Source organism: Stomoxys calcitrans, chromosome 4 (assembly GCF_963082655.1).
Source record: "Stomoxys calcitrans chromosome 4, idStoCalc2.1, whole genome shotgun sequence".
NCBI lineage: Eukaryota > Metazoa > Arthropoda > Insecta > Diptera > Muscidae > Stomoxys > Stomoxys calcitrans.
The window spans coordinates 77618810-77643896 of NC_081555.1; the positions used below are offsets into that span (position 1 = coordinate 77618810).

A 25087-nucleotide genomic window follows, 5' to 3' on the forward strand; every position below is an offset into this window, starting at 1 on the left:
AAAAAATTATAGAAAAGCAAAATAAAATCTAACACAAATATTCAAAAGCACAAGAATACTGAAAATTTTTGAAATTTTCTGTGAAAAAAGAAGCTGTATGTCTAGCCAATGCCAAGCCTGAAAAATAGCAATTTTAATGATATATATAGCAAGATATAAAGTTAAAAACAAATATAACAAAAATTGGTTTTGGATCATTAAAATAAGAAAGAGCTTATGGCCAATATCGAGATTAACATACAAAAATTGTAACGAACCAGAGTTTAAATCTTAGAAAAAGTGCTAAAAAATTTTGGTGATTTTATTTAAATCAGGATAACTCTTCTTGAAATAATCTAAACATCCATTTTTAAACAAAGTCCCAATGATTATCACAACTACTAAACATAAATCAAATCATTTCAAATAAAAATCTTATATTAAGCCTTCAGGGCCAAACAAGGTATAAAGTAAACCGCGAAAAAATGTTTTAATTCAAATTGCAAATCGAATGCAAATCAAATTGAATGATAGTGCTTAACGTAGTAGAAATTATTTATCAAACCCCTATCATTAGAAAAACCCACAGTGTTCTGCATTAAATAGCAGCTTTTAAATGCCATGTCGCTTAAATGAAATTAACGGAAGAAAAAAAATTAATTATAAAAAAAATTACTAGATTCAATCTTATATATATACTTCTGTCGTATATTGCTAATGCCCATGTGTAAAACAAGAATGTAATTAACTTAAAATCCCAACTATTTACCTCCTGGGGATATCACATGTATTTAAGTTAAGCATGTCAAAGTGTGTAAAGGCAAAAAAATACATACAACCGTAGCAAGTGGATTGCAAGATAAAAAAAAACCCCTTTTCCACCCCGTCATGCGATAATTGTACTAGTTTCAATTTAATCTACAGAAACTTGTTCCCTGTTCATTCATTAATTATTTAATAATCATAAAAGAGCAGCAAATACTATAACAACAAAGGAAAATAAAGAACAGCAACAAAAAAAAAACCAAAAACTTAAATAAAACTTTATCCTTGGTTTTTGTAACCGACCACAAGAGGATTACGCGTTGGCTTACTTGCTATAAAACTGACCTTTGATACTGGTCCCAGCCATACACCCACACATATTACCGACAGGATAATTAAGGATATAGGCAACAATACCTGCCCCAAATCGCTGTGGATTACATATTAATATAAATAAAACACAAGTAATGTAATTTGTAGTAATTAAGTATTTAATAACATTATATTTGCAATAAAACCCAGTTAAGGGTGGTAATCACTGCGCAGCAATCGGACATGTGCAGAAAGATCAGATATTCGTTTCACGATAATATCTCGAAATCACGAATTTTATTTCAGGTATACGACATGTAGCAAAGATGGGGATAGTTACATTCGCCAGTGAATTGTGGTAATTCACTCAGAGAAATTTGTTAGTAAAAACAAAAGCAAAAACAAGTTCGGCTGGGCCGAACTATGGATACCCATAACCTCGGGTATATATGTAAACCACCTTTCGTCAAAATCAGGCATACCTTATACCCCATAGCATAGCATATCGAAATATGTTCCGATTTGGGCCTAATACTAATAAGTTCAAGTCATTGTGCAATTGTGTAAAACAAAGTATTGATATTTTTAGTAGCTATATCTAAAAATAAACCGAGGTGAACTATATACGACAAGGATGTCAAAAAGCCTAATACAAGTCACTGTGTCAAATTTCAGTGAAACCGGATTATAAATGCGCCTTTATGGGGCCAAGAATTTAAATCGAAATATCGTTCTATATGGCTGCTATATACAATTCTGGACAGATTTGAGCCAAGTTGCAGAAAAATGTCGAAGATATTAACACAACTCTCTGTCCCAAATTTCGGTGAAATTAAACAATAAATGCGACTTTTATGGGGCCAAGAATTTAAATCGAAATATCGTTCTATATGGCAGCTATATCCAAATCTGGACCGATTTGGGCCAAGTTGCTGGCAAATGTCGAAGAAACTCGGACAATTAATGCTCCTTTTATGGCCCCAAAAACCTTAAATCGAGAGATCGATCCATATGGCAGCTAAATCCAAATCCGAACCGATCCGGGCCATATTGCAGAAGTTTGTTCAGGGGCTTAACATAACTCACTGTCTCTAATTTCGGCGAAATCGGACAATAAATGCCCCTTTTGTGGGCACAAAACCGTAAATCGGGAGATCGGTCTATATGGCAGCTATATCTAAATCTAGACCGATTTGGGCCACATTGCAGAAAAATGTCGAAGATATTAACACAACTCTCTGTCCCAAATTTCGCGACATCGGACAGTAAATGCGCCTTTTATTGGCCCAAAACCTTAAATCAAGAGATGGGTCTATACGGCAGCAATATTCAAATCTATACCGATCTGGGCCAAATTGAAGAAGGATGTCGAAAGGCTTAACACAACTCACTGTCTCCAATTTCAGCAAAATCGGATAATAAATGTTGCTTTTATGGGTCTAAGACCTTAAATCGGCGGATTGGTCTATATGGGGGCTATATCAAGATATAGTCCGATATAACCCATCGTCGAACTTAGCCTGCTTATGGCAAAAAAAAAAAGAATCTGCGCAAAATTTGATCACAATATCTCTATTTTTAAAGACTGTTACGTAATTTCAACAGACAGACGGACGGTCATGGCTAGATTGTCTTAGATTTTTGCGCTGATCAAGAATATGTATACTTTATAGGTTCGGAAATGAATATTTCGATGTGTTGCAAACGGAATGACAAAATGAATATACCCCCATCCTTCGGTGTTGGGTATAAGAAGTAAAAGCGTGCTAAATTCGGTCGGGCCGAATCTTGGGGACCAACCACCATTAATTCTGCTATAAATGTATACAAAATGATAAAGTCAAATCGGAAGATTGGTTTAGGAGCAATATCAGGTTATACACCGACTCGGACCGTACTAGGCCCAGTTGTTGGAAATCATAACAAAACACTACTTGCAAAATTTAGGCCAAATCGGACAAGTATTGCGGCTTGTAAGGGCTCAAGAATTCAAATCGGGAGATCGGTTTATATGGGAGCTATATCAGATTATAGACCGATTTGAACGGTGATTGACGCAGTTTTTGGAAGTCATAACAAGATACTGAGTGCAAAATTTCTGCTAAATCGGGCAAAAATTGCGTCTTCCAGGGGATCAAGAAGTCAAATCTGGAGATCGGTTTTTATGGAAGCTATATCTAAATCTGAACCGATGTGGCCCATTTGCAATCCCCAACAACTTTAGCTTACGGGTACGAGAACTATTGTGATTTCCACGGACGGATGTATGGACATGGCCAAATCGATTCAGAACATCAAGACGATCAAGAATATATACACTTTATGGGGTGTTCGGTATAATAATGTATGTATGGTGGTGGGTATAATAATGTAATTTGGAGTAATTAAGTATTTAATAACATTACATTTGCAATAAAACCCAGTTAAGTGTGGTAATCACTGCACAGCAATCGGACATGTGCAGAAAGATCTGATCTTTCTGCACATGTCTGATTGTTTTGTTTTCACGACTATATCTCGATAACACGAATTTTATTTCAGGTACACGACATGTGGATAGTTAAACTCGGCAGTGAATTGTGGTAATTCACTCAGGGAAATTTTTTAATTAAAACAACAACAATGTTTGGTGTAACAAGAGATATCCTAAGTTTGGGGACTGAGATCTGTTTTAGACTGCCTGCAGGCGGAGATCTGGGCGATCACGGAATGCGTGAAGTGGTGTGGTGCTAACGCGAGGACGTCGATTGTGAACATCTCTACCGACACTAAAATTGCCATAAGGGCAATAACAACCAGGACGGTAAGGTCACGAACAGTCGTGCAGTGTTAGAATGAGATTAACACATTCTCTGAGGATGGCAAAATCCGCATCGTTTGGGTGTCGGGCCATAACGGAGTCAGGGGAAATGAAAGGGCAGACGATTTGGCGTTGAAGGCCAGAGGACTGCCGTCAATAAACTTGGTTAATCCGAAGCCTTTCGGCTCGACGCAGTCCGAGTTAAGGGAGTGGGCGACGAATGCGCATGCAACATTGTGGAACAACGAAACGGTCGGTAGGTCGGCGAGGTCAGGAGGTCAATGTAGCTATTGGTATCATAACGGGACACATAAGACTACGATCTCACTTATGTAAAATCTGTGAGGCAAGTGATAGCATGTGTAGCACATGCGGGGAAGATGATGAGTCATTGGAGCATTTCCTATGTCATTGCCCGGCTTTCGCGTCTAATAGATATCGACACTTAGGTGAAGACACAATACCAGATATGAACCAACTTAGGAGAGTGGTATTGAAAACAAATAAGGATTTTGTAAGTAGCACGGAATTCATAACTAAAAATTTTCTTTTTAGAGGTTACTTTATAGTTTTTAGAGCGCACAACAAGCCGATTACTGGCTTAGGTGTATGTCCATAGTGGCATGGGGCGGATTATTATCTGCATCTTCTTTTAAACCTAACCTAACATTTGAGGAAGAAACCGATAAACCAGATGTATGCGCAGTTCGTCCCCAGCCTTTAAGTAAAGGCGCTGTTTCCAATTCAGATTTAGACAGTGAATGTCAACGAGGTCAGCTGGATGACGACAGAAATGAGCGAGGTCTTTGTTAAGCTCATAAGAAGACCGTGAAAGTAATCCGTGGCACAATGAAGGAGACAAAAGAGTATGCCGCGGCAGCGCAATCAGGCGAAAGTGCAGGATGCTGAAAAGGATTGAACTGACCTTCCAAGCACTGCTACAGAAGCTGGAAAGAGAGTCAGATCTCCCGAAGAGCATAACACTGCTAAGACGCTAAAGAAGAAAAAGAACTCCTAGCTTCCAAATACTCTGGAACCAGACCAAGCCATCCCTCCCGCAATGGAGACTTCAGACTGAATGCTGTCTGTTTTCAAGATTGGGAAGACTATGGTAGGCAAATATCCTTATATTGAGCCATTAGGCAGTGAAGTGGCAGGACACTCACTTCCGCCTAATGAACAAGGGGGAAGACTAGGGGAAGCAAGGTTCCTCATACAAAAACATCAGGCATTTCAGGGACGAGCGATTCAACACAATCTTACGAGCAGGCTTCCGACGATGGAACCGTCAACGATTTTCTCAAGATTCGGAAGATTAGGAGCCGACGAAGAGACCATCACCTTCTTTCAAGAAGCCCTTTTACTCAAGATTTCGAAGAATAGGATAGGAAAAGATCGTAATATTGGAATATCAGATAGTGCACGGAAAGAAGACTCAATACAGCATATCGAACAAGGACACAATGATAACGGTTCCACCAACTTTCTCAAGATTCGGAAGACTAGGATAGGAAAAAATTCTTATATTTAAACATCAGTTAGTGCATTGATAGTAAACGTATTGCATTCTAAAGAACAGGGACCAGAGGATGAGACCATCACCAACTGCAAAGATGGCCATTTACTGGAGAACCAATGAGTGAGGTCATCCTGATAAACCTTCACAAGAGCGAGACGACTACACACGCTCTGATGGAGAAAATCAGCAAGGATAAGATTAATAGTGACATAAATCAGGAGCTATGGACGACACGGAACAAAGTTTGTGGACTGAACCATATCAACTCCCAATTATTCTATGCTAATACTGGTACTCGGCGGAGGACCTACGTTATTTGTCATAAAAATTTAAATGGTGTATTTTCCCCAGAGTTTTCAATGTCGGATGCAAAAGTTATGAGACAGGGAGACGGTGGAGCATACCCGGCATCACTTTATCTGACTATCGACTCTCTGACACCCCACCCACGTCTGAGCTGCTACGGCTGGTGAGTAACGCCAAATAGATAGGAAATAAAGTACTAGTAGAGGCGATATGAACTTTCACCACATTTCGTGGGGTAGTACCAATATTAATAAGCGGGGCCAAGCTCTGGCAGAATTCTTAAATACTAACGACCTAATAGGAAACCTGGACTGAAGGGAAGAGGTTACGGATCGGATACCCGAAATGAGCTTTGAAGTCGAGTGCGATGCACTGCTGCCATCGGCACAGTCTTGGATTGACGGAACCCTAGTATTGCCATCTGAAAGATCATCCTACACGTATGGATCAAAGCTAGAGGACAGAGTGGGCCTGGGGGTTAACATTGAGAACCCAGGGACTGAGATCTGTTTTAGACTACCTGATCATAATACGGTCCTGCAGGCGGAGATCCGGGCGATCATGGAATGCGTGCAGTGCTAACTCGAGGATGTCGAGTGTGAACATCTTTACGGACAGTAAAATTGCCATAAGGGGAATAACAACCAGGACGGTAAGGTCACGAACACTCTTTCAGTGTAAGAAGAAGATTAACGCCTTCTCTGAGAATGGCAAAATCCGCATCGTTTGGGTGCCGGGCCATAACGGAGTAAGGGGAAATAAAAGGGCAGATTAGGCAATTTGGCGGTGAAGGCTAGAGGACTGCTGTCAATAAACTTAACCCGAAGCCTTTCGGGTCGACGCCGGCCGAGTTAAGGGAGTGGGCGACGAATGCGCATGCAACATTGTAGAACAGCGAAACGGTCGGTAGGACGTCGAAAATCCTATGGGAAGATCTAGATCGTAAGAAAACGAGGCTATTACTGAAAGGAAGCTAGAAGGAGGTCAGTATAGCTATTGGTATCATAGCGGGACACATAGGACTATGAGTTCACTTATGTAAAATCGGTGCGGCAAGTGATAGCATGTGTAGGGCATGCGGGGAAGATGATGAGACGTTGGAGCATTTCCTTTGTCATTGCCCGGCTTTCGCGCCCAACAAATACCGGTACTTAGGTGGAGCCACAATATCATATATGAACCAACTTAGGGGAGTGGCATTGAAAACAATGAAGGATTTTGTAAGTACCACGGAATTCATAACTAAAAATTTTCGTTTTAGAGGTTACTTTATAGTTTTAAGAGCGCACAACAAGCCGATTACTGGCTTAGGTGTATGTCCATAGTGGCATGGGGCGGATTTATATCTGCACCCTCTTTTCGACCTAACCTAACCTAAGGACCTAATAACACTTAATATTGGTAGCACCGCTACATTTGTTAATAGAATTCGGGAGGAGGTTATCGATGTGACAATATGATCACAAAATTTGATCGATGATATCAGGTTTAGAATAGTATGGCCAGCGCCGATTTTTACTTCTACAGCTATGGCAAACACTTTTATTCACCAATCTTTCCAAAATCTTCAGATTGAAATACCGCTCCGACTTTGAGTGATTTACAATGTGGTCATTTGTCGACTGATTGCCACGAAAATTTTTGCCATTTTTGGTTAAAGATTTTTCAGATTTTTTTTATTTAGCTTCTATATACATCGACCACCTTGCACATATATATAAAAATATTTACATCGTCATATTTGCTTATATAGTACCATAGTTATTACAAATTTAAACAAATTTACTAGAAATTTGATTCGGATTATTTTATAACCCATCTAAAACTCTCCTCCGAAGTCCATTAAATTCGGTTCAGAATTAGAAATAGCTCCCAATTTCCACTTTTAGGGTAGGTGTAGGGTATTAAATTTTTGGCTACGCACTACTTTTGCTAACCCTTACTTTTTTCTTTATTAGTTCGACTGTTTATGGGACAGTCCGCATTTATACTTTATAGGGTAGGAATTTATTATTTCGCTGTATAGCGAAAGAAATGGCAAAACGAATAAAATCCCGTCCTTCTGTGATTGGTGTAAAATGCTCAAATAAACTCTGGATGAATTATTCTGCTTAGGCTACGAAAGTTCCCACACCGCACACCTTTCGTAAAATTTTACGCACAAAAAAAAAACCGAAGGTCTTGATATCAGAATGATTTTCATATGTCTCTCTGCTGAAATATCTACATATCTGTTTTTAAAAGTAAAGGAATTGAACTAAAACTATGTACGACTACAAATTATTCACAGATTTTACAAACATCAATTTTGGTGATTTTTTCTATCTGCTATGTTGTATACTATGTTGTATACGTTCTACTTTATCCCAAAGCTGTCCTAAAAAAGTTTTGCAAGTATTGCCAAATAAAACAATTAGAATTTCTTGGAAATCGTTCCATTTTATCGTTCTAAAAAACGAAAAAACATTGTCCGTTTGTGTAAATTAAAGCAATGCACATTGTGTACAATATTTGTATCTTTGTCCTTAATATGTGCATTGCACATGTGTGATAGACAAATATACACGAAATGAGTTCCATAGAAATGAATATCCAGCCCATGAATTGGTCTTTATTAACATAATTTGGTAGCAAGCATGCATGAAACTACATACGCACAGTTTTATGTAGGAAATTAAAAGAAAAAACAAAAAAAAGGCATTAAGTTTTGCCGGGCCGAACTTTGGACACCCACCACCTCAGGTTTATATGTTAAACACCTTTCGTCATGGTTAGGTTAGGTTAGGTTTAAGTAGCAGTCTACCATCAGACTCATTTAGAGGTATTCGTCCATTGTGATACCACAGGAACAGAAGAAGAAAGATACCTTCTACAATAGTTCCTACCGTTGAACCATCCTGACCGCTTTAAAAAGCCCAATAACTTGCGAATGTTCACATCCTCTAAATCAGACAGGTTCTCAAAGAAATGAGAACCTAAAGTGAAACTCCTTCTAACTGCTGGTGCGGGACACACCCATAGAAGGTGTTCTGTAGTCTCTTCTTCCTCGATGTCTCTACAGCTTCTGCAAATTTCGTTGCTGGTAACCTTTCGTCATAATCCGGAGAAAAATGTGTTATTTATGAAACCCATTGCAGGTATATTTAAATATGGTCCGAGTGGTCCAACTAATGCAATTCACTGTTCAAGTTGTTAAAACAGAATATTTGTCAATATGGCAGCTATATCAAAATATTGACCGATCTGAACCATATAAGGCACGAATGGCGAAAAGTCACATAGGTCACTATGCCACATTTCAGCAAAATCGGATAACAAGTGCACCTTGTATGGGTCCCAGACCTTAAAGCAGCTATGCCCAACACAGTTTTCTGTGTCACATTTCAGCGAAATCGGGTTATAGACGCTGCTTTTATGGGTCCAAGGACTAAAATCGGGAGATCGGTATATATGGCAGCTATATCCAACTATAGACCGATTTGAACCATAAAGAGAATGGATCTCAGAAAGCCTAACATCCTTGTGTCAAACTTCAGTGAAACCGGGTAATAAAAGAGACTTTTATGAGCCCCAAACCCTTAGTCGAGAGATCAGTCTATATGGCAGCTATATCCAAATAAAAACCGTTGTGAAGGATATAGGGCACGGATGTCGAAAAGCCTAACATAGGCCAATATGCCAAATTATCCAACACAGCTCTCTTTGTCACGTTTCAGGGAAATAGAGTAATTATCGCTGCTTTAATGGGTCCCAGGACTAAAATCGGGAGATCGGTATATATGACAACTATATCCAACTATAGTCCAAACTGAACCATATAGGGAATGGATGTCAGTAAGTTTAACATATTTCTGTCAAATTTCAGCGAAATCCGAAAATAAATGCGACTTTTATGGGCTCAAGATCATAGATCGGGAGATCGGTCTATATGAGAGCTATATTCAAATATAGACTGATGGAGGTCATATTGACCACGAATTTTAAAGGGTCTAATCGGGCAATAAATGCTTATTTTATGAGCCCAAGACCTTCAATCGGGAAATCTGAATATATGACAGCTATATCCAAATATAGACATATAGGGAAAGGATGTCGGAAGGTCCTACATAGTTTTTTGTGCCAAATTTAAGCGCCTTTTATGGGCCCAAGACCTTAAATCGAGAGATCACTCTATATGGCAGCTATATCCAAATATACCCCGATCTTGGCCATACTCAATACGAATGTTAAGGCAATCCCATGGCAGCCGGTTGTACGCACCGGATTGACCCGATGGAATCTTCATCGGCAAGGGCTGCCGCCTCAGTGTACGTGTTCGTCTTTTTTCGTCATGGGAGAGGCACATCCCGGAGTGCCTTCTCCGTATGCTTCTGGTCCGTGCCGGGATTGAAAAGAACCCCGGACCCTGGTTCTGTTCCGTTTGCCAGAACCGCCTTCATCATCGGTCAGTGTCGGTGAGGTGTAACCGGTGCTTGGAGTGGGTACATTTCCGTTCTTGCTCTGGCCTAACCTCGCTACGGGAGTATAGTCATACTGGTTATGTCGCTAGGTGCTGTGCGAACATAGCCAGCAGTGGGTCACAAGCGTCGCCGTCGTCGCCTTCGGCGTCCTCGTCGTCGGACTATGTGACCCCCCCGACCTCTCCCGTACGGCAATTTATGCAACGACAGCACCCTAGCCCTACTATTGCCAGGCCAGTGTCGGGAAATGTATCGTTCTTGCAGTTAAACTGCAATGGACTGCGAGGCAAGATTGATGAGATTGTAGATTTTATGAGTCGGAAGAGCATATCGGTCGCAGCGATCCAGGAGACAAAGCTGACTAACACCTGCAGCTTGCACAGTTGTCACGGCTACAATGTGCTACGTAAGGATCGCTCTAGGAATGGAGGTGGGGGATTGGCCTTCGTTATACACCATTCCGTGCAGTATAGACCTATCTCGCCTGCGCTTGACGCTAGTGACCCATACATGGAATGTATGGGGGTAGCAGTCAGGTCTGGTACTGCCTAGATAGAGATATACAACGTGTATTTACCGCCGGTTGGTAGCTGTGTCCCGATTAATGGCCAGGCCTACAGCCCCGACATAAGTGGGTTGCTATCTGGCCATAGTCGTCTGGTTCTGGGGGATTTTAATGCACATCACTCGTCATGGCATTCTCCCCTAGGTAAAGACCAGCGTGGCATAGCTTTGGCAGAGCAGATAGATAGCTCCACGTATTGCACGGTGAATGAGGATGCCCCCACTAGGATTACGAGGAGGTGCAGCAGCTCGCCAGACATCTCAATCGCATCCCCTGATCTCCTGAGTGACGTATCCTGGCAAGCCGTCATCTCTTTGGGGTCAGACCACCTCCCCATAATCCTCACCATCGACCGACCATCCGACTTCATAACCTCTGAGCGCCGGACGTTCATCAATTACAAGAAGGCCAATTGGACTGGCTTCAGAGAGTATACCAATCGCCGCTTCAATGAACTGCCACCCCCCTCTGATGTGCTTGTGGCCGAGAGGAAATTCCGAGACATCATCAACGCAGCAGCCGCTCGCTTTATACCAGCCGGTCGAATACCGCAAGTGCGGCCCAATTTCCCGGCACAAGCAATGGTACTCGCAGACGAGCGTGATGGGATTCGTGCTATGGACCCCGCTAACCCCAGAATCAGCGAGCTGAATCTGGAAATAAACAGGGTAGTCAACGAACATAAGCGGAATTTGTGGCTGGAACACTTGGAGCAATGTAACTTAGGCACCGGTGCAGACAAATTGTGGGCCACTGTTAAATCTCTCTCGAACCCCGGTAGACGGGACGACAGGACCTCAGTCACTTTTGGCGAGTTAACCGTGACTGATCCGAAGAGATGCGCCAGGTTGTTCAACCGTCAATTTATTGTGCATCCCGAGAGAGACAGGGCAAGGAGGAGAGCCATTCGCCGTATTCGTGGTCTCCGAGCCGATGAACAGCCATCACAATTTACCGTGGGCGAAGTTACGAATGTCATCCGTGGCGCCAAACCTTCCAAGGCGTTGGGCCCCGACGGAATCTCTACATTGATGCTGAAGAATCTGGATTTACCTGGAGTTGAGTACCTTACCACAGTCCTTAACCTGTCATTGAACACTCTTATAGTTCCCGATGTCTGGAAAATGGGCAGAGTGATCCCGCTACTGAAGCCTGGTAAGGACCCGAGTTTGGGGGAGTCGTACAGACCGACGCTTGAGGCATTACTCCTCCCGAGCCTCGTAGGAGAATTTCCATTCGCCGAGCATCAACACGGATTTCGGAGACTGCACAGCACAACAACAGCTTTGCATGCCATCACCACACACATTTGCCGTGGCTTCAATCAACCCAGGCCATGTGACAGGACGGTCCTCGTGGCACTGGACCTATCGAAGGCATTCGACACGGTCAGCCATGCCAAATTATTTGAGGACATCGCCAACACGTCCCTCCAGCCAGGCCTAAAACGTTGGGTCGCGAATTATCTGTGTGGCCGCCAGTCATTTGTTGAATTTAGGGATAAGAAGTCAAAACACCGTAGAGTGAAACAGGGAGTTCCCCAAGGTGGGGTGATATCTCCGGCTCTGTTTAACCTCTACCTATCCTCCATCCCACCTCCTCCAGACGGCATAGAGATCGTATCATATGCGGACGACTGTACGATCATGGCATCAGGCCCCCCACCCATTGATGACATCTGCGATAGGTTGAACGTCTATCTCAACGAGCTTGCCTCATATTTCGCTGCAAGAAATCTGAAGATATCCGCCACCAAATCTTCAGCCACACTGTTCACTACAAATACGCGTGAGGTGAATTCTGAGCTGACTGTGATGGTCGATGGAGAAATGATTCCGACCATCAAGTGTCCCAAAATACTTGGCGTCACATTTGACAGCTCTTACACTTTCTCCCCACATGCCACAGCAATCTGCAATAAAGTCAAAAGTAGAAACAAGGTCCTCAAGTCACTCGCTGGCAGCACTTGGGGTGCAGACAAAGAAACCTTGTTGACCACGTACAAAGCAATTGGCCAGTCTGTGGTAAGTTATGCAGCGCCAGTGTGGTCACGTCAACTTTGTGACACGCAGTGGAATAATATTCAGATCTGTCAGAATGCCGCCCTCCGAACTGCGACGGGCTGTCTCCTTAGTTCTCATGTGGACCACATCCATCAGGAGACAAAGATCCTACCAGTGCGAAGACATAACTACATGCTGTCTAAGCAATACCTTCTGGGCTGTTATCGCAGAAATCATCCAAATCATCATCTTGTGGATAGATACCCACCGCCCAGAAGCCTTAAGGTTGATCTACACGATCTAGAGCGTTACAAGAGAGAACCTCTAGATCAAGCGGCATATCAAGCGGGTCTGAACAACATTCATGCAGACACGGTAGCAGACGCGTTAATTGGCTACCGGGTGAATGTAGTCCTTGGAGAACGACCACCACCCATTGCACCCGAAGAAATCGACCTCCCCCGGTAAACCAGAGTGGTTCTGGCTCAATAACGTTCCGGCAGATGCAGCCGCCTCAATTCCCACAGAGCTAGGATTGATGCCGACGTGCAAGATGTATGTCCCGTTACCAGGGACCGCACGATACACGTCACCTGTTTAACTGCCCGGCCAGACCCACTCGACTCAGACCCAGATCCCTGTGGACGCACCCCATCTTAGTCGCGGAGTTCCTGGGTCTTGACACTCAACAGAATCAAGCAGACGAAAGATAGTACACAATAAACTGCAACAACAACAACAACAACGAATGTTAAGGAGACTAACGCAAAACATTGTGCAAAATTTCTACGAAATCGAATAATAAATGTGGGTTAAGTGGGCTTTAAACCTTAAATCGGAAGGTCGGCATATATAAGTGCTATATCAAGATATAATTCGATACAACCCATCGTCGCACTTAACCTGCCGATGGACAAAGAAAGAATTTGTGCAAAGTTTCAGCTGATTATCTTCATTTTTAAAGCCTGTAGTCGGAAATGGATATTTCGATGTGTTGCAAATGGGGTGACAAAAAGAGTATACCCCCATCTTTCGGTGGTGGGTATAAAAATTATATCTTAGGTAGAGTAGGTGGCATATTAATCTTTCTACTTTAAGCAACGTTGGATGGAATTTAAAATTTTAGTTGTGAAAATTGTTCCTAGATTATTAAAAATTACTCCAATAGAAATAAAAGAATTCATACATTTGAAGACGTATGATGAACATAACTCATACGTACCGGAGTACGACTAAAATTTGACTCTAGTGCCACCTCGTCAAGTACATAGCGTTGCACTTCCGAATTCCCAGGATGTTTGTCTATAAATCCATCTTCCATTATATTGTATAAAAATCGACGTGTATTTGTTTGTATGTCTGTCTGTAAGTTTTCTTGACACAAATAGTACAGAATAGTCCAGTGGTCAGAATAAGTTACTTTATTTTTAGATGTGTGAAAAGGGAGCGGATTCTCCCCTTTTACCCTTACTAACCAAAACGCCAGAACTTGGAGATAGGTGGAGATATTATTATTCTTTTGAGCTCTTTTAGTGACCTAAAAATAAAAATTTGGGGTACAAATCTGGGGCGGTAGGTCTAGCAGGGCCGCCCAACCCCCACAACCCGAAAATGGATAAATAGACCAATGAAGGCAATATAGGACTCAAATAAAAGGTATTTGAACGAGAAAACGAATTTTTTCAAAATTGAAAGTTGCCAAAATTCATCTGTTACTGTGAAATTGGTAAAGATACTTTAAATTTTTTTTTCATACCCTCCACCATAGGATGGAGGTATACTAATTCCGACATTCTGTTTGTAACTCCTCGAAATATTCGTCCGAGACCCCAAAATCGTCGTGACATTTCATGTTCTGTCCGTCCGTTCATCTGTCTGTCGGAAGCACGCTAACTCTCGAAGGAGTAAAGCTAGCTGCTTGAAATTTTGCACAAATACTTCTTATTGGTTTAGGTCGGTTGGGATTGTAAATGGGCCGTATCATTCCATGTTTTGATATAGCTGCCATATAAACCGATCTTGCGTCTTGACTTCTTGGGTCTCTAGAGGACGCAATTCTGATCCGATTTGACTGAAATTTTGCACGTGTTTTAGTATCACTTCCAACAACTGCACTAACCGATCTTGCGTCTTGACTTCTTTGGTCTCTAGAGGGCACAATTCTGGTCCGATTTGACTGAAATTTTGCACGTGTTTCAGTATCACTTCCAACAAATGCACTAAGATGGTTCAAATCGGTGCGTAATATGATATAGCTGTCATATAAACCGATGTTGGGTCTTGACTTCTTGAGCCTCTAGAGGGCGCAATTCCTATCCGATTTGGCTGAAATTTTGCATGACGTATTTTATTCTTACTTTCAACAACTGTGTCAAATAAGGTTCAAATCGGTTCATAACCTTATATAGCTGTCATATAAACCGATCTGGGATCTTGACTTCTTGAGCCTCTAGAGGTCGCAATTATTATCCGATTTCCTCTCATGACCATCAACCTAAGAAGATAAAGGAACTCGACAAATGCGATCCATGGTGGAGGGTATATAAAATTCGGCCCGGCCGAACTTAGCACGCTTTTACTTGTTTTTTTTTTTAATTTTTGGTCGCTATTTGGTTTAGCAACTCATCGTCGGTGTCACTTGGTCTTAAAGACATTGCTGAATTTTGTACTGAGTGCCAACACACTATTTATAGGCCGAACCTTATCTTTCAAGTCGTTCAACCCATCGTCGCACTTAACCTGCCGATGGACAAAGAAAGAATTTGTGCAAAGTTTCAGCTGATTATCTTCATTTTTAAAGCCTGTAGTCGGAAATGGATATTTCGATGTGTTGCAAATGGGGTGACAAAAAGAGTATACCCCCATCTTTCGGTGGTGGGTATAAAAATTATATCTTAGGTAGAGTAGGTGGCATATTAATCTTTCTACTTTAAGCAACGTTGGAAGGAATTTAAAATTTTAGTTGTGAAAATTGTTCCTAGATTATTAAAAATTACTCCAATAGAAATAAAAGAATTCATACATTTGAAGACGTATGATGAACATAACTCATACGTACCGGAGTACGACTAAAATTTGACTCTAGTGCCACCTCGTCAAGTACATAGCGTTGCACTTCCGAATTCCCAGGATGTTTGTCTATAAATCCATCTTCCATTATATTGTATAAAAATCGACGTGTATTTGTTTGTATGTCTGTCTGTAAGTTTTCTTGACACAAATAGTACAGAATAGTCCAGTGGTCAGAATAAGTTACTTTATTTTTAGATGTGTGAAAAGGGAGCGGATTCTCCCCTTTTACCCTTACTAACCAAAACGCCAGAACTTGGAGATAGGTGAAGATATTATTATTCTTTTGAGCTCTTTTAGTGACCTAAAAATAAAAATTTGGGGTACAAATCTGGGGCGGTAGGTCTAGCAGGGCCGCCCAACCCCCACAACCCGAAAATGGATAAATAGACCAATGAAGGCAATATAGGACTCAAATAAAAGGTATTTGAACGAGAAAACGAATTTTTTCAAAATTGAAAGTTGCCAAAATTCATCTGTTACTGTGAAATTGGTAAAGATACTTTAAATTTTTTTTTCATACCCTCCACCATAGGATGGAGGTATACTAATTCCGACATTCTGTTTGTAACTCCTCGAAATATTCGTCCGAGACCCCAAAATCGTCGTGACATTTCATGTTCTGTCCGTCCGTTCATCTGTCTGTCGGAAGCACGCTAACTCTCGAAGGAGTAAAGCTAGCTGCTTGAAATTTTGCACAAATACTTCTTATTGGTGTAGGTCGGTTGGGATTGTAAATGGGCCGTATCATTCCATGTTTTGATATAGCTGCCATATAAACCGATCTTGCGTCTTGACTTCTTGGGTCTCTAGAGGACGCAATTCTGATCCGATTTGACTGAAATTTTGCACGTGTTTTAGTATCACTTCCAACAACTGCACTAACCGATCTTGCGTCTTGACTTCTTTGGTCTCTAGAGGGCACAATTCTGGTCCGATTTGACTGAAATTTTGCACGTGTTTCAGTATCACTTCCAACAAATGCACTAAGATGGTTCAAATCGGTGCGTAATATGATATAGCTGTCATATAAACCGATGTTGGGTCTTGACTTCTTGAGCCTCTAGAGGGCGCAATTCCTATCCGATTTGGCTGAAATTTTGCATGACGTATTTTATTCTTACTTTCAACAACTGTGTCAAATAAGGTTCAAATCGGTTCATAACCTTATATAGCTGTCATATAAACCGATCTGGGATCTTGACTTCTTGAGCCTCTAGAGGTCGCAATTATTATCCGATTTCCTCTCATGACCATCAACCTAAGAAGATAAAGGAACTCGACAAATGCGATCCATGGTGGAGGGTATATAAAATTCGGCCCGGCCGAACTTAGCACGCTTTTACTTGTTTTTTTTTTTTAATTTTTGGTCGCTATTTGGTTTAGCAACTCATCGTCGGTGTCACTTGGTCTTAAAGACATTGCTGAATTTTGTACTGAGTGCCAACACACTATTTATAGGCCGAACCTTATCTTTCAAGTCGTTCAAAGTGTGGTTGTCTTAGGGAATATCGTAGTTTTAAAGTGAGAGTTCCATCGAATCAGCTTCAGTATTTTGAAAAAAAAAAACGATTTTTATTTGCGCTCATTTTTGCTCTTAAACTAGTTTTATGATTTCAGCAGGTAAATGCCTTTTTCCCATGAAATTTTATGCAAAAAACTGAAAATTTTGACCAATTTTTACGACCAATTTTCTACAACCTGCTTAAATTTCTTCTTCGAACTTACAAAATCGATCGAAAATCCGTTTTTGATGGAAAATATGGTCATAAAATATTAAGAAAATTACTTGTTCGTTGTAGGGGCTTAGAATGTAAAAAGACTTTTTTTTTCAAAAATATTTCCAGCCCGTGCTGAAGTTTCGTCATTAGAGAATGTTGCGCTGAAATTTTCAAAAATTTCCCTAAAATTAGTTTAGAAAAATTTTTATTAAACTTTACTTTTTACTAAGAATTTCATTACAATTTTGTCATTAAAAGAAATTATTTTACGGCGGCCCTGGCCTCAGCAATATGTTGTCTTTGCAGAATAAAATAAATATGAAATTTTGTAATTATAAAAAATGTTACTGAAATTTTGTGTTTAGAATAAATTTAATTTAAAATTTGTCTTTAGAAAAAATCATTTCGGGGTTCCGGGCGGGGGCGCCCCCCTGTCTATGTCCCTGATGGGAGCTATATCTAGTTATAGAACGATTCGGACCGTACTCGGAACAGTTGTTGGAATTCATAACAGATCACTACGTGCAAAATTTCAGCCAAATCGGACAAAAATTGGGCCTTCCAAGGGGGCACGAAGTCAAATAGGAAAATTTTGAATCGATATGGCCCATTTGCAATCCCCTAAGACCAACATCAATATTAAGTATCTGTGCAAAATTTCAAGCGGATAGCTTAACACGTTTGATCTCTATTGTGACTTTGACAGACGGACGGTCGGACGTGGCTATATCGACTCAGAACGTCGAGACGATCAACAATTTATATACTGTATGGGTCCTAGACTTATATTTCGAGGTGTTACAAACGAAGTGACTAGATAAGCATACACCCATCCTACGGTGGTGGGTATAAAAATGAATATAACCCCATCTTGTTGTTTTATTTCAAAAACTGGCGCCATATAAGAGATATTTGCTCATTGATTCCAAGATTGGACTCACCTGAGCTAAAGTTTAATTGAAAAGAGAGTCCAGACAATTTTGGTATAGAGTCCAGGGAAAGTCCAGACTTTTCTGCTGTATAATTAAATATCATGCTTTTTGCGATGATTGCAATTAGCTTTTATAAGGGACTTCGTTGTGAATTTTTAATACAAGTTCTTTGAAATGTTGAAAATATTACACTTTTCAAAAATAAATAAATCATTCTTATCCTTTTTCTATATTTAAATCTTAAATTCTTCAAATAAAAATTTAAATTTAAAAATCGCAGTGGTGAAATGTTTTTATATTTTCTTTAAGTTTGCCAATTATGCTGCGTAGTTTTTGGCTTTGTTGGCAATTAACGCAATTAGTTTTTGCCGTCAGTTGCGGTCACTCCACATCTTTCATAGAAAGTATTTTGGTGTTGTGTTGAACTTTTGAACATTTGGCTTTGATAGCTTAGGAGAAACGCTTATTTAATTAATCTATTAAAATTAATGTTTGATATGCGGTTTCTTTTCGGATTGCCAGCAGCGTATAAAGCCAAAATGGAAAAATGAAATAAGTCTGTGAGTATTTTCCAAATACCGCAATCAACTTTATTAAACCTTTTTTTTTGCAATTGAGAAAATGCTAATAAACAACTACAATAAAGATTTGAGTGTGTGCTGGAGAAACCTTTAAAATAATGATTTTATTTTAATATAGAAAAGTTATAGGTCTAAGAGGATTCAAATTAATCATATCTGCTTTTTTTTGGCAATACTTACTTTAATTGGCTATGACAGAATATTTCTTTCACTAGCCGAACGTATAATAGCGTTCCAAGCGCCTCGATCTTCTGCGCTCATTCTAAAATCTCTGACACCAAGTTTCGAGGTGTCTCCCACAACTTGATCTTTCCATCGGGCTTTTGGTCTTCCCGGTTTGCGTGTACCACCGTGTTTTCCTTCAAAAGACTTCTTTGCTGGAGCTTCTTCATCCATTCTGACAACATAAGCTAGCCAACGCAGCCGTTGTATTTTGATGCGTATAACTATGCTATCGTCGTTATATAGCTCATACAGCTCGTGGTTCATACGTCGCCTATATTCTCCAACAGCGCAAACTGGTCCATATATTTTACGAAGAATCTTTACTCCAAGCACTGGCTCATCTGTTTTTACAAGTAACCAATGCTTTAGAACCATATAACAGCACGGGTAGTATCAATGTTTTGTATAGTATAATCTTTGTCTGTCGAGAGATGACCTTGTTTCTAAACTGCTTACTTAGTCCAAAGTAGCATCTGTTTGCCAGTATTATTCTTCGCTTAATCTCAAAACCGGTGTCATTCGTTTCGGCTACGGCGGTGCCAAGGTAGATAAAGTTACTGACTCTCTCAAAGTTGTGTTTTCTAACTTTCTCCATTTTCTTTATCTGCTGGGTTGTGCAAGGCTTCTTGGGAGTTGAAACCATCCATTTCATCTTATTGCCATATACTGCCAGACCCATTTTCACTGACTCTCTTTCGATTCTTTCAAAGGTTGCAGTTACTACTTCCTTTGACTGACCTATGATATCGATGTCGTCAGCATAGGCGAGTAGCATGTACTCTCTTGTGATTAGTGTGCCATATCTATTTACATCTGCATCTCTTATATTTTCTCCAACAGGATATTAAAGAGATCAGACGATACGCTGTCTCCTTGTCTAAAACCTCGTTTGGTATTAAATGGTTCGGAGAGATTCTTTCCTATTCTTACTGAGGAACGCGTATCAGCAAGTGTCATCCTGGAGAGTTGTCTTATTAATGTTGCAGAGATACCAAACTCAGATATGGCTTGAAATACCTTTGAATGTAAAGGAGTATCGGAAGGCGGATTTGTAGTCAACAAAGAGATCGTAGGTGTTGATTTGTCCTTCTCGGGACTTTTCCAGGATTTGGGGCAGTGTGAATATCTGGTCTGGGGTGGATTTACCAGGTCTAAAGCAGCATTGATATTGATCTCATTGACTTTAGGTTTTAATCGTTCACACAGTACGCTCCAGAGTATAGTGTACGCGATGGGGAGGAGACTTATTCCTCTGTAGTTGACACATTCCGTCTTGTCTCCATTCTTGTGTACGGGACATAGTATGCTGTGGTTCCAATCATCGGGTATGCGTTCTTCTAGCCAGATTGCGCAGATAAACGGATGCATACGCCTTATCAGCATGTCGCCTCCGGTCTTATACAGTTCAGCGGGTAACCCATCGGCTCCTCCTGTTTTGTTGTTCTTTAGTCTGGTCACTCCTACCTCATTCTGACTAGGAGGTAAACATTCTATACCATCATCAGGGATTGGTTCTGCGGTATCCTATTCGCCGTCAACATTGGACACTAGCAGTTGGGTAAATTTTCTTTTCATATCCTCAGCATGCTATCTGTGTCAGTTACCAGATTTCCTTCTTTATCTCTGCAGGGGATGTGCCTAAACCAAAGCCATCGGTTTGATGTTTAATTCTTTGGTAGAATTTCCGGATTTCATTCGGACTCCTGTACATCTCAATTCGCTCACACTCACGTCTTCCCATTTCCTTTTTCTTTCTGCGGAATAGACGTTTCTCCTCTCTCCTTTTCTCCCGATACCTCTCCTTCATCTGCTAGCGTTGCTACTGATTGCAGGGTTGCTCTATATGCCGCATTCTTGGCTACCGTTGCATCTCGACACTCTTGGTCGTACCATGGGTTTCTTGGAGGAGGCTTCCGGTACCCAAGTACGGATTTCGCGGCATTTTCCATGGAGTGGGCAATAGTTTGCCACTGCGCCATTATATCATCGGAACAAGGAGTGCTTTCATCAAGCAGTTGGGTCAGTCGAGTGGAGTATGCCGCTGCCATTTGTTGTGTCTGCAGCTTTTCAATGTCCAGCTTCCGTACAGTGTCAGATCGTACTTTCCTCGCCATGATCAATCGGGTGCGAACCTTTGCTGCAACAAGGTAATGATCCGAATCTATATTAGCTCCACGGATCGATCGTACATCTAACACGCTGGATGAATGCCTTCCATCTATCACAACGTGATCAATTTGGTTTCTCGTGTTTTGATCGGGTGACAGCCATGTGGTTTTGTGGATATTATTTATGTTGAAATCTGGTGCTACTTACCACCATGTTTTTTGCCGCGACGAAATCTATCAGCCTCAACCCATTACTGGACGTTATATCGTGGAGGCAAAACTTTCCGACTGTTGGACCAAAAATCTCTTCCTTCCTTATTTTCGCATTAAAATCTCCCATAACGATTTTAATATCATGAGCGTGGCAGCGGTCATATTCTCTCTCTAGCCGCTCGTAGAAAATATCCTTGGTCTGCTCGTCTTTGTCTTCCGTCGGGGCATGGGCACAAATAAGACTGATGTTGAAGAATTTGGCTTTTATGCGGATTGTGGCTAGCCTCTCATCCACCGGAGTAAAGCTGGAGACTAGGTGTTTCAGTCTCCGACTAACCACAAATCCACAGCCAAATTCATACCTCGTGTTATGGCAGCAATTCGCAGTCCATCGTACTTCCTGTAAGGCGGTAATATCTGCCTTGTACTTCTCTAATACATCCGCCAGCGCGTATACTGCACCTTCTCTATGAAGAGTGCGGACATTCCAGGTGCAGATCCGCAAATCATGGTCCTTTTTTCGTTTGCGTCGGTCGTCAACGTTGGGGGGTCCCTTCTACTATTTATTTTATTTTTTGGCGATAAGCAATTTTCAAATGAATGGCATGAAATTTGGTATGGAATGTTGTACTACGCATCTTAAAACCTTTGCTAAATCGAATTAGTTCAGATTTGGATATAGTTCACATTATAGTTTTTAGCTGACGGTAACTACAGCCCAATTACTCAAATTTTACTACTTTCTTCATACGGGAGCTTTATCTTAATCTGAACCGATTTTAATCAAAATTTAGCAGAGGCTTTGAGATGAGTAATATAAGATTTCATACCAAATTGCATAGAAGTCCGTTGAAATTGTAATAACTGTTGCCTTAGCAAGCAATAAGTTTTTCCATTTCCTATTCATTTGTATACCATTCCCGAAATGAAAATAAATTCCTAATCGTTATATGTGAGATCTTGGCACTGCTCTAAGGAATTTGTAAGTATTACGCTCTGTATGTGTCCATTTGGCATTAAGCCAAACATGTTGCTTGCCATAGTTTACTTCACACAAATTCTTGTACATCTAGGCGTATGTGTTATGTTTATCATACGACACCTCACCTAGCCACTGGCGAAAATGTTTGACATTACATATCAGAGATTTGCAACTAATTTATATGAATTAAGTTCTTAATAATTCTGTACCATTAATTTCGATTGACTCTGCATTAAAATAAAACATAACAAGACAAAGCGTGTTAAGTTCGGCCGGGCTGCATCTTATATACCCTCTACCATGGATCGCATTTGTCGAGCTCTTGCCACGGTATCTCTTTTTAGGCAAACAAAGGATAAAAGAAACGAGTTCTATGCGCGGTATGTCTTTTTAAGCAAACAAAAAATATTGAATAAGAACTGCTATGCTATTGGAGCTATATTAAGCTATAGTCCGATTCGGACCTTGCACCTTGTAGGGGCCTAAAGAAGCAAAATCAGGAGATAGGTAGGTAAGGTCATGAGAGAAGCCCTTGTACAAAATTTAGGCCAAATGGGATGAGAATTGAGCCCTCTAGAGGCTCAAGAAGTCAAGATGTTTATATGACAGCTATATTAGGTTACGTACCAATTTAAGCCATACTAAGCACAATTATTGAAAGTCATAACAAAACACCTCATGCAAAATTTAGCCAAATCGGATGATAATTACGCCCTCCAACTGCTAAAGAATTCAAGATCCGAGATCGGTTAAAATGGCAGCTACCAGATTATGAACCGGCGAGATTTTACAAACAGAATGACGTAATTAGTATACCCCCATCAAATGGTGCAGGGTATAAAAAGTACTAAATTGGGAAAAGCATTGTCCACGATTTATATAGCAATTTCGTTTTGATTAATCGTGAGGTTTGGAATCTTTCACAGTCCAAATGTTTCATCTCACTTCAAATTTCCTGCAAATTTTTTTCGATTTTTGATTATTTGTTACTGGCCGTTCTTCACAATTTTTTTGGATTTTTTGTTTATCTCCAAACCTTTGAGAAATTCCATAAAAATCGGTTTAGATTTAGATGTAGCTTTCGTGTATATGTCTTGCCTGATATAGCAATTACAGTTTAAACCGATCTTCTTGAGATCTGGTACGGATTGAATATTTTGTTAGAGTATTTAGACTGAAATTTTGTGCTTTATGAGAATCCCGTTTTCAACCGTTATGCTTTGGAGTGATGGGGATGAGATCATATGATGGAGTTCTTAACAGAACCCACTACCATAAGGTTAAGGGAGCTTTTCCATTGGACACTGTGTTATCCTTGATACAATATCCGATCTTCCAGGCAGTGTGGATAAAAAAGATAAAAATGTACTAGTATTCCTGATAAAACCGATTGGAACTGCGATATCCCTGGTAACAGAAGTTACATAGACTTCTAAACAGATGGTTCCAAACTAAACGACCAGGTGGGCTTTGGGGTGTACTCTAAAGATCTAGAACTGGTCATATCGAAGAGGTTACACGACCACTGCAGTGTGTATCAAGCGCAGATCCTTGCAATTAAGGAAGTGGTAGAATGGCTAAGATATAATGTCATTATGCCGATTGGCATAAATATCTTCTCGGACAGCCAAATCCCTGGAGAACGTATTTCTGAACACAAAACCGCCCTCGACTGTCACAGATCTCTCAAAGAAATGGTTTAACAGTTCAAAGTTCACCTATTCTGGGTGCCGGGCCACAGAGATATCCCAGGGAACTGTAAAGCGGACGAGCTAGCGAGACTAATAACTAACCTACACATTCCAAGCAAACTGGGATCTGTGAGAACGCCTCTAGGAACATGTAAGCTAAGTTGTCAGAACCAGGCCTGAAGGAAAACGAATGGCAGATGGTCACAAAGAGGGGGCTGTGAGCATTCCAAAACTATGTGGCTTAATCTGGACTAGAAGATGTCGACCGCTTTGCTATCATTGGGTAGAACAGACGTCTCAGTCATTGTGTCCGTCATGACAGATCATTATCTAATCGCAAAATATGCTGACAGACTGAAGGTTGCCAGCAACGACTTTTGCAGAAGTTGTGAGGACATCGAAGAAGAAGAGACTATAGAACACCTACTGTGTGTGTGTCCCGCACTAGCAGTCAGAAAGAGTTCCACGTTAGGTTCTCATTTCTTTAAGGACCTGTCTGATTTAGCGGAAGTGAACATTCGCAAGTTATTGGGCTTTTTAAAGCGATCTGGATGGTTCAACGGTATTAACTAGAAGGCATATTCCTTCTTCTGTTCATGTGGTATCACAATGGACGAAAACGTCTAAGTGAGTCTGATGGCAGACTGCCACTTAAACCTAACCTAGCCTAACCTTAACAGAACTCTGCATCACAACTTACCACTGTGTCTAAATATGGCATCCCCTGCCCTAATTAGACAGAAATGACATGGCTAAATCAATTTAGCCTTGTCGTTCCATCTGTCCGTGGAAAGGACGTTAACTTTCGAAGGAGTAAAGCTGGGTACTTAAAATCTTGCTAAAAAATACTTCTTAC

The 25087-nt window shown here is 40.8% G+C and overlaps 1 protein-coding gene across 1 annotated transcript in view; it reads left to right on the forward strand.

Moving 5' to 3' along the window:
• The first annotated feature begins 1133 nt into the window (after nucleotides 1-1133).
• LOC106086554 (teneurin-a) overlaps nucleotides 1134-25087 on the forward strand; it is a 1121402-nt gene continuing 1097448 nt past the window's right edge. The window contains exon 1 of the mRNA XM_059366919.1: nucleotides 1134-1208. The gene's annotated coding sequence lies outside the window, so the exon portion shown is untranslated. The remainder of the gene's footprint in view (nucleotides 1209-25087) is intronic.